The sequence below is a fragment of the Zingiber officinale genome, chromosome 11A (genome assembly GCF_018446385.1).
Source record: "Zingiber officinale cultivar Zhangliang chromosome 11A, Zo_v1.1, whole genome shotgun sequence".
Taxonomy (NCBI): domain Eukaryota; kingdom Viridiplantae; phylum Streptophyta; class Magnoliopsida; order Zingiberales; family Zingiberaceae; genus Zingiber; species Zingiber officinale.
This window is the reverse complement of record NC_056006.1, coordinates 85,253,848-85,263,449: the sequence shown is the minus strand read 5'-3', so window position 1 is coordinate 85,263,449 and position 9,602 is coordinate 85,253,848. Positions and strand designations below refer to the sequence as shown.

The 9,602-nt window shown below is 38.1% G+C and overlaps 1 long non-coding RNA gene and 1 pseudogene across 1 annotated transcript; both read right to left on the bottom strand.

Annotated features, from left to right (window-relative positions):
- Positions 1 to 1,341: 1,341 nt before the first annotated feature.
- LOC122032293 lies at positions 1,342 to 3,600 on the bottom strand. Its single transcript, XR_006126021.1, has 2 exons — positions 1,607 to 3,600; positions 1,342 to 1,522 (listed from the first exon to the last, which is right to left on the bottom strand). It is a non-coding gene; the product is annotated as an uncharacterized LOC122032293 (long non-coding RNA).
- A 240-nt stretch (positions 3,601 to 3,840) lies between these two features.
- LOC122031529 lies at positions 3,841 to 8,115 on the bottom strand (annotated as a pseudogene).
- Between the last annotated feature and the right edge of the window lie 1,487 nt (positions 8,116 to 9,602).

Below are 9,602 nucleotides of genomic sequence, written 5' to 3'. Positions count from 1 at the left end.
TAATAAGTCAAATTAATCATCAAGCTCAAGATCATCCTCATTGTATTCTTCTTCTTCGTTATCTTCATCTTCTTCAAATTCAATTTCTTCTTCTTCTTCTTCATCTCTAAATCTTAGAGATGAGTGTCTCATAGAGGAAGATGCATTTCCCTTCTTGACTTGTTTAGGCCTAGCATTTGAACTAGAGGTCATGGTTGCAATATTTTTTCCTCTAGTACAATATTCAAGCTCTTCAGCTCAACTAGGCCTAGCAACGACATCCCATGTCAAGTCATCACCTTCAAAAACTAACTCATCTTCTTCATTATCACTTTCTCCATCCATTCTACCCATCAACCATTCATTACTATCATCAATATCTGTCAAAGAGATGGGGTCAATCTTATCATGTGCATCATACCGAAGCTTTAAGGCACGATTGTATTTCACAAATACCAAATCATTTAAGCGCTGCTGAGCTAGCCTATTTCTTTTTTTGCTGTGAATCTACAAAATGTCAAAAATCATAATAAGTATAATAAAATATCAAAGAATATTTTCTACTTATAAAAGTAGTATACTAATAGTATCAAACATTTATATTTATTACATACCTGCTCAAATACACTCCAATTGCGCTCACAACCAGAAACACTACAAGTGAGGCTAAACACTTTAATAGCAAACTTTTACAATTCTGAGGTATTTGCTCCATAGCATTCCCACCATTCTGCTGGAGATAATGCTCTTCTATGTCTAATTGCCACATTCCTCCCAAATAGCCCTTCTGCCTTTCGATATATAGAGAGCTGGGCAGTGATTTTATCTTGCTCGGCAGCGTTTGAAACCAATCTCTCCATAGTTTCAAATAAACCATTCACCACTTCTCCATAGATATTTGAATATGTGTATGGATAAAAATATTCTGGATTCAAATAATATCCTGCAGCATGCAGAGGCCGATGAAGTTGACATTCCCATCTCTTATCAATGATCTCAAACACTTCTTTGTATTTCTCTTCTTTCTCCTTAAAGGCCTTCATAATTGTTTCTTTTGCCCTATCCATAGCCTCATAAATATACCCCATTGCAGATTTTCTTTCGCCATCAACCAGTCTCAGAACACGGACTAAAGGGCCATATATCTTTAAAATATGCACAATACTGCTCCAAAATCTAAGTGTCATGATGATTTTAGCTACCTTCTTCCCCGCCGCTTCTTTTGCCCATTTACTCTCTGTCCAATCCTTTGAAATGAACATTTTTCTTAAATTTTACTTCTGTAGATGCATCCTTTCAAGAGTAAGAAAAGCAGTAGCAAATCTTGTGACACCTGCCCGACAAAGCTCTTTTTATCTTGTGAATTGCCTCAACATATTTATCATGCCGGGGCGAACATAAATGTAAGCATTCACACTCATTGCCTTCTTCAATGTTGCTTTAAAATCAGGCAATTTCCCAATATCTTCTAAGATCAAGTCGACGCAGTGAGCAGCATAAGGAGTCCAATACAAGCGTGGCCTTTTTACTTCTAATAATTTTCCTATAAAAGAAGTTAGAAAACTAGATAATTTTAACATATATAAGAAAAAGTATAATGATAAGAAAAAATTAAATAAATTCTTACCATCAAGCACATTGTTACTTGCACTATCTGTTACAACTTGAATAACATTTACTTCTCGTACATGCTCCACAAATCGATCAAGCAACTGAAATATTTTCTCTCCAGTTTTTGCATAATCAGAAGCATCTACCGATTCGATGAAAACTGAACCTTCAGGAGAATTCACTAAAAAATTAATCAATGTCCTCTGCCTTATGTCTGTCCACCCATCTGCCATCAAACTACAACCATACTTTGCCCATTATGTTTCACACGATTTAATGTAATCATTAGTCACATTATCAACAGCCTTTTTTAGAAAAGGAATCCGCACCTCATGATAACTAGGTCCTTTTAGACCTACACCATATTGGCCAACCAAGTCCAACATCCTTTTGAAGCTTGAATAGTTAACGACATTAAAAGGAATTGCTGCATCATACATCCACTCAGTTATAGTCATACAAGTTTTTTCCCTCAATGCTTTCTTGTATGCCTCATTTATCGTAGTTTGCCTTTCTTTACCCTTTCTACTTTCAACATTTTTTTGCACATTAGGAGCAAAATATGTATCCATTGGACTTATTTGTCTTGGTCTTTTTTTGCATATTCACTGATCTAGAACTTGTACTTTGACTTATAGGTGGTACAACTTTAGCTCCAATATCATCCATATCAATATCAGCACCAAGAGAGTCTACATCCTCAAAGTCTAATGTCGCAAGTTTAGAAAGATTGCTTTTCTCTGCCTTTTTCTCCATGAAATTTTTTATTTTTTCACGTATATGAGGCAGACATTTCTTGCAAGTCGTAGTATTTCGAAATCCTCCAACAAGATGTTGTTTTGCACGATAGATACCTCCTATTGTAACTTTTTGACAAAAGTTACAAATTAAATTATTTTTGTTATTCGGATTAACTCTTTGAAAATAATTCCATGCCGGATCTTTTGATATATATGTTGGAGTATCACTACTACCTTCCATGATAATTGAATAAGAAAATAACCTAAAAAATTAAAAACAAAATTAAAAAAATAATGAATTAATGGAATGGTAAACTACTGTAGCTAGTATCAACAATAATAGAAAAGTACTGTACCACTAGTACCAGCAATAGAAAAATAGGAAAATAAAAAGAAAAACAGGGACAACTGCTTGATTATGCAAAAAGGGAGAGAAAATATTTGCACATCACATTACCAGCAAGCACATTGTTTTAATTGGCTAAAATTACCAGCAAACAGGGACAACATCACAGTTTTCACAGCAGCAGCAGTTTTTTACCGTCTCAGCAACAAAAAAACAAAAAAAAAACAAAAAGAAAAACTGCAAAAAAAAAAAAAGAAATAAAGAAACGAGACAGCATCACATCAGCAGCAGTTTTGCTGTCAACGGGAAGGGAAAAAGCAAAAAAGAAAATAGAGGAAGAAGATATAACAGAGAGAAGAAACGAAAGTGATGAAAAAACATTGAAAACTTGAAATATTGAACAGTGAAAACGACGAAAAGAAGAAGAAGAAGAAAAAAAAAGGAAAACAGAAAAAGAAGTGGAGTGAAGAAGCGAAGCGAAGAAGCGAAGAAGATTACAAAAGAAGAAGATGAGAAGAAGAAGATGAAGTGAAGAATAGAAAAACAAAAAAAAAGATGGAAAAAACTCATACCTGGGCAGCGACGGAAGCAACTCAGCAGCGGCGGCGGCAGTGGAGGATGGCGCGATTCTTTTGCAAGGTTTCTTCTTCTCCTTCCGTTATTTTCTTCTTCCCTTTTCTTCTCTGTGCCCTAATTCCAAACCAAATTAGGTTTGAAATCGTGAACGGGAAGGATCGCGTGATGCCCTTCGATCCCGCGATGCGCTTCGATCGCGCCTTCTGTGAGGCGCGAAAGCGCCCTAGGCGTGCCCAGGCGCGCGTCTGGCAAACATAGCCCGCCTCGCGCTGTAGAAGGCGATTTTCTTAGCGCCTTGTGCGCTTGACGCCTCAGGTACGCCTCAGGCGCGCCTTTAACAACACAGGATGTTAAATGGTACGAAAATGAATGGAGGGAAAAAAAGAAATAGAGAATAAATACAAAGGAAATATGAAAAAGAAATTCCCACCTTAAAAAATCATAAAATATCTTGGATTGAAGGCAAACCCACCTTAAAATTCAACATTTAGCAAGTGAATTCATCCCGTGAATGCGACAGAGCATCAAGTCACCATTGTTAAACCCCCAAAAGGTCTTTCAAGTTGAGGAAAAACCAAACAATTCAGTTTATTCTGGAATTAGCGGGTCGTTGTCTGCTTCTCCTTCCTCCTCTATCTTGGCTTTAGATGGACTTGGACCGGACCCAGGAGCTTGCTTCTTCTTTATACCACTCACAATATCATCAATCCTCAGAAGCACGCAAGCTACTTCAATTGCTGTCTTAAACGTTTGGGCCTTCACATTGTACGAGTCCCAAATCTGAAGGAAAAGGGCAACAGGAATTGTTAAACGAGAGGGAAGAAAAAACAGGAGTATGGAATGGAAAGGGGAGGCACAAACAAGACCTTCTGTTCCTTCATATTGACAATTTCACCAGCGTTTCCATCAATGCCAACCCATTCATTTCCGACATTAGCATGCTGCAGCATAGAAAGTAAACAAATGAAACTGCTCGTTTCAGTTGAGGACTATGGTTGATCAATGCATCTAACTGGCATAATGTTAAGTATTTAAAAAAAAAAAAAAACAAACAAATACACCCATGCGGTATATTTTATATACCTTATGTTGATCGAATTGTGGTTAAGATGGGTAAAGAATTAGATAATAATGGAGGTGTCTTTTAAGAATGTGAAATGGTACGAGAAAACGAGATCAAAGTTGTAGATAAAAAATTTAGATGTTCATGTCAGGGTTCTTATTAGATAGTATTTTGACTATTTGAGTTATGTTGTATTATATTTGTAGACACGAGCTCGAGTGGAGCGCGATGACCTACCGACACCTATAGATTTTACGGTATACAAGGTGGATACATCTACTCTTGTATATTTCCTTGTGCATGAATAAATATATAAATTGTATTATATATATGTTGTATCATTGTTTTCAAAATGGGAATTAAAATGATACTTAAATAGTGAAATGAGTATTAAATAATTAAATCATTTGAGGGTAAATAATTGATATTATTTCTTGTTCACATGTGGGTTCATACTGGAATTTATATGGGAAGGGTTGTTTTTTAAATTTAAAGAAATATTTTGAATTACTATTCTGTTGATACTTTGTCTTTTTGACTTGCTTGATCTTTCATACTTCATGCTTTTGATACTCTATCTATTGATACTTGTAGCTTTTTATCTGTGGACCCTATAATGATAAATTAATAGACTTGATACGAAAATATTACCTTAATTGACCATTCAATTTGAAAAGAGAATAATTATGATAAATGGATGAATATAATCATAAAGGTGAAATAATAAAGATAGTAAATGAAGAATTAAAAAGTGAAGACTATGAGCCTAGCTTTATACCAGAACTCTGTATTAGAGTACTGGACTGCCCACATGTTATTGTGGTAGCGCAGCGGTCGCGGTCCAGAGTACCTGATCGTACACCCGAGGCGTGTTGGCGTGATGTAGCCTTCAGTCAGTGTTTATTATGTCTTCCACCGGTGAGGGCTGATAGCCCGTACGTCAGATGACGTATGCGACAGTTTTATACTCTGAGGAGGCTTTTAGCCTATCCATATGATATTACACTCTGATGATGTTGGCTCCAGTGATTCACTTTTTAGTTGATTTATCAGATTCAGACTATTGATATACATGTTGATATTACCATGATAACTTATAACCGAGTGATTAAATAATAAGATTGAAGAATTGATTTTATTAACGATGACAAGTGATGATAAGGTGAAGATCCTAAACTCTAATATAAAAATCTTACCTGATTATAGATAATAAGAAAATGATTATATATATATATGTATAAATGTAGAACTTTAAGAATAACCTAAAGTTGTAACAAAAGATTGTGATTTATTCTACTTCTTTGACCTCTTCAATAAGATTAAATTCATGTACATCTTTCTTGAGTATCCACTTAGCCATTTGGCTAACTTTCTACATTCCTTGGCCTCTAGTTTTGCAGGCACGGGGATCCTTTTGATATTATAGTTGATTTTGGACTTCCATAGAGTTGCTCAGAGATCTCGACGTGCTGATTTTTCTGGTTTGTTTTACTTTTGTTTCGCTGTATTTACATTTTGAAATTTTGTTACAGATGTCGTTTATCTGTATAGTAATTGTAGTTTACGAAAACTATGACAGATATATAAATTTGATACATTTCGTGGTTATGTTATTTCTATTTTATATATGTTTCAGCCGTATGGGCTGATGAATACGTTGCTTATGTATATATATTGTGATGTATGTATGTATGTTTCATATTGTCACCGGTACATAGGAGATGTTGTCGGATTTTTGTCTGACAAGGACTCCTCTGGGGGCGTGACACATAATCCATCAAACCACAATAAGAGTTGACTCGAACTAACCGATCACAGTAGGGCTAATGTTACCTTTCCTTGGAGAGCAGTCACTGTACGAATGACATTTACCCCACAATTCTGAGCTAAGGTCCCTAGGATTGCTTCAAAAGCTACAGCAGCAGCTTCATAGGGCCACTAATGAGAACCATATAGAAGGATCAATTAGCTGCTATGTGGCACAAAAATGAACTGAACATTGGTGTCAAATGTCAATGCAGGTACACTTTAAACAACTGCACAATAAACATATTAGATAAGTAAATAATGGTTGCCACCTTTTTTATTCCTTCAACTGAAGAACTCTTCTGTTTTAAAGCAGATGATACTGTCAACTCAGTTGCACCTCAACCAGGAAGAAGTTTTGGGGTTTTCAAAATGTTTCAAGCTACTGCCATTGCATCCTGTCAACATCTACTATTATTGAAGGATGCATAAATGATTTAAATTAGTTTGTGGGGACATTGAACCGTACCCATAGGTTTCTTTTAACCTTATTCAGAAGATCCTTACTAGCACCTCTCAGAAGCACAGTACAAGCTTTTGGATCTTTGCAATCCACAATAAATGCAAAAAACTGATCACCAAATTTTTTGAATTCAAGCAGCCCTGCTCCAATTCCAACATCAGACTCTTGCAACTCTGGTCTATTGACAACAACAGCCCCACAAGCCTTTGCAATTCTATTGTTGTCTGTCTTCCTCAATCTCCGGATAGCACTAACTCCAGCCTTGTTGAGGTAATGGCACGCAAGATCACTGAGCCCTTTTTCAATAATCACTAAATCAGGTTTGAACTTCAGTAACTGCATGCACATAGTTTGTATATATTCCTCTTCCATCTTCAGCAGTACTTCCCTGACAAATGAAGAAATGCTGGTTCATATTCAATAAGCATATGCTGAGAAAAGAAGGTATATCATCTTGATGCATGACTGGACCTTCGCTTTCAACAATGACAGGAATAATTTCTTGATACCAGTCAGACATCAAGGTCAGAGAATTGAAAAGACGCTATTGGTTCATCAATAAATTAGCTCCACTATCCGCCTGGAAACAAAACTATCTTTAGGTAAGGGGCAGAACACTACTTTATATACCTAGATTTCTGTTAGACTGTAAGCATGCCAGGTTGACTAGATACTTGCATACTCTGGAAAAACAACTTCATGGCAGAGCCATTTCACCTCTATAGGAATTGCTGGTTGTCCATATAATAGCCATCTTAATAAAATATGAACAAGTAATTTTTGGCTGCTTATGATGGGTACACAATAGGCGCATGATTAGGCATTAAGGTAGCACACCTAAAACATTTAGAGGAACTAAGGCAAAGTAATTATAGATTGGTGCAATTGAAGTACATGTTTTTGATACAAAAAAAAAAATGAAGAAAGTTTGTATACAATCCAACCCACTATTCACCACCTTAGGACAAGAAGATCAAAAACAGATATTTAAACTATGAATATCGAAGGCAAAAAGGAGATAAAAGAACTGAGAAATAAAGAGATAGAGTATAGACAAGTTCTGTATCAGTTGGAAAAAAAGCAACCTGCTGGAGATACTCATACAGTAATGATGCAGCAATACAGCTTGCACTTGCAAAAAGTAATATATCTCCTCTCTTCAATTTTTTTTTTTCAATTTAACAATTTTCTTCCCTACCTGGATAACCTAGGAGTGATTCCTTTTCTTCAATTCGTATCTCCTCATTCCTTTTGACCTATTACTAAATCAGTTATAAATTTCCTGTCAATTAGTTGTATTTGATATTGTATAATTAATATACATCTTTGTAACTCACTATTCTTCAGCGTGCCCTCCACCTCCACCCCTTTCCACTCGCCACACCCTCGCCACTGCCTCCATTGTGCTCACACAACCCCTAGGCATCAGCTCTGACTCGAACGTGCTCGGCCCCTCCACCCGTCGATCACATCTGCCTAGTGAAACCCTAATAGCAAATCGCTCGAGGAACGACACGCTCGCAGTCACCATCTTCTTGGCTTGCCTCCATGTGCTGTCGAACACATGAAGCTAAACGGTCAAACTACACATGAAGCTAAACGGTCAGTTTGACTAGGAGAGCTATAAATAGAGTTGTGAACCTCAAGCTATAAAACAACATTGGACCACGACACTATATTTTCATTTCAATACTCTATAGTTTCTTTTCTGTTCTTAAACACTATATGATACGTTGCATGATGATGGAGGTCGATAAAGATGTGACAGTCAGAAATCAAGGGGGTATGACAGTCAGAAGTCAAGGAGATGTGACAGTCAGAAGTCAAGGAGACATGTCAGTCAAAAGGTCAGGAACGATGTCAGCAACTTGATTCCTGTCCGGGTGCCAACAGACTGGGATTCCAGACCTGAAACAGCTGGGTAGATAGTCGGATGACACCTGACCAAGATTTGACGGGTTGAACTCTCACGGCCTGGCGATACGTAAACCCGATGCTCCCAGTAAGCTAAAGCTCTCGGTTAGCCAACGCCGGGACTATCTCTCGACAGCCTCGGCCTCCCAAGGTCTAGACCAGGTGTTATACCCAACTGGTCATCCCGGGCTATATATCCTACTCCTTCCCGATCAGGATAAAGAGCGTTATAGGACAACGAGGTCAGAGAATCGTAACCGCTTGTCAGAAAATAACTGCCAAGTGTCAGGGAATATTCCAATGGTCTGTAATCACATACGAATGGAACCTTCCTTCAGGCTACAGGAGGATGTCATGTGTCTTCCATCACCCGACAAGGCCTGACACCCGACATTCTCTGACATCAGTCAGGCTCCAGAAGGTATGCACTGTCATATAAAAAGAGAAGTCCTCTCCCTCATGCAGGTACGCTCTCTCGCACATTCACACTTGTCTTCTACTTTCCTTTTTCTTCGTGCACTATTCTTCTAGGGAAGAAGTATCTGACTTGAGCGTCGAAGGGCCTGCTCCGGGGACTTTTCCCCTGGTTTCTGGCCTCTAACGCCATGTGTCTGTCTGAGTGTGCACAGAGCTCAAGTACCGCCGGCGCAGTCATCGTCGCCCTTAGCACCACGTGATACTCCATTTCCAGAAACATGTACGAGAAAGGCATCTCAGTCACCCCTCCGTCAGCGTCCTCAACAGCTCACCCGTCCCTCGTCTGACTCAGATTTCAGACAGGATCAATTTGGCGTCGCCTGTGGGAAACTGCTTCACCTGTTCCGGAACATGAAGATGGAGGATACTGGACGAATCAACGTGACCATGATGATAGGAGAGTACGAGCTGTTCAAGGAAGTGAAGAGAAGAGCGACTTCCGAAAAATAGACCACTGCCTCATGACTATACAAAATGCCCATTATTTCCAAGGACCTGACTCACGTTTGAGACAGAGGGTCTAAAAGGAATCAACCCGAGGAATTCCCCCCGACTTTCTACCGGGAACCAATCCCGGACTACTACCATAAGGGGTCGGACTGTTATAATAAGAAAGAGAAACCGCAT